We start from the raw sequence: 337 nt of genomic DNA on the forward strand, positions 1-337 counted from the left end.
AGAATGCATGAAGTTTTTCTCATCCATTTCTTAACGTCTGGCACGTGCAGCAAGAATTTTACTCCAGCGTTCTTTGCCATCTTTATCTTCAATCCGCACCTTTTTTCGCGAAGAAAATAACCTTCCCTTTTTCCCCTCGAAGGCCTCTTCGTTACCGGGATGAAAATATAAATTATCACACACTGGCAGTTCCCAGTCGGGCTCAAAGGAACGAGCGCTAAAGTTCGTCTCGTCATGGCGATGCGGCCGTCCTCTGGCGTCGCGATCGTCGGAATCCGATTTTTTCTATCTTACGCGATATTTTGGGTAATTTGCTTAAAAAGATTACCGAAGATTT

Source organism: Penaeus monodon, chromosome 25, assembly GCF_015228065.2.
Source record: "Penaeus monodon isolate SGIC_2016 chromosome 25, NSTDA_Pmon_1, whole genome shotgun sequence".
In the NCBI taxonomy this organism is placed as follows: domain Eukaryota; kingdom Metazoa; phylum Arthropoda; class Malacostraca; order Decapoda; family Penaeidae; genus Penaeus; species Penaeus monodon.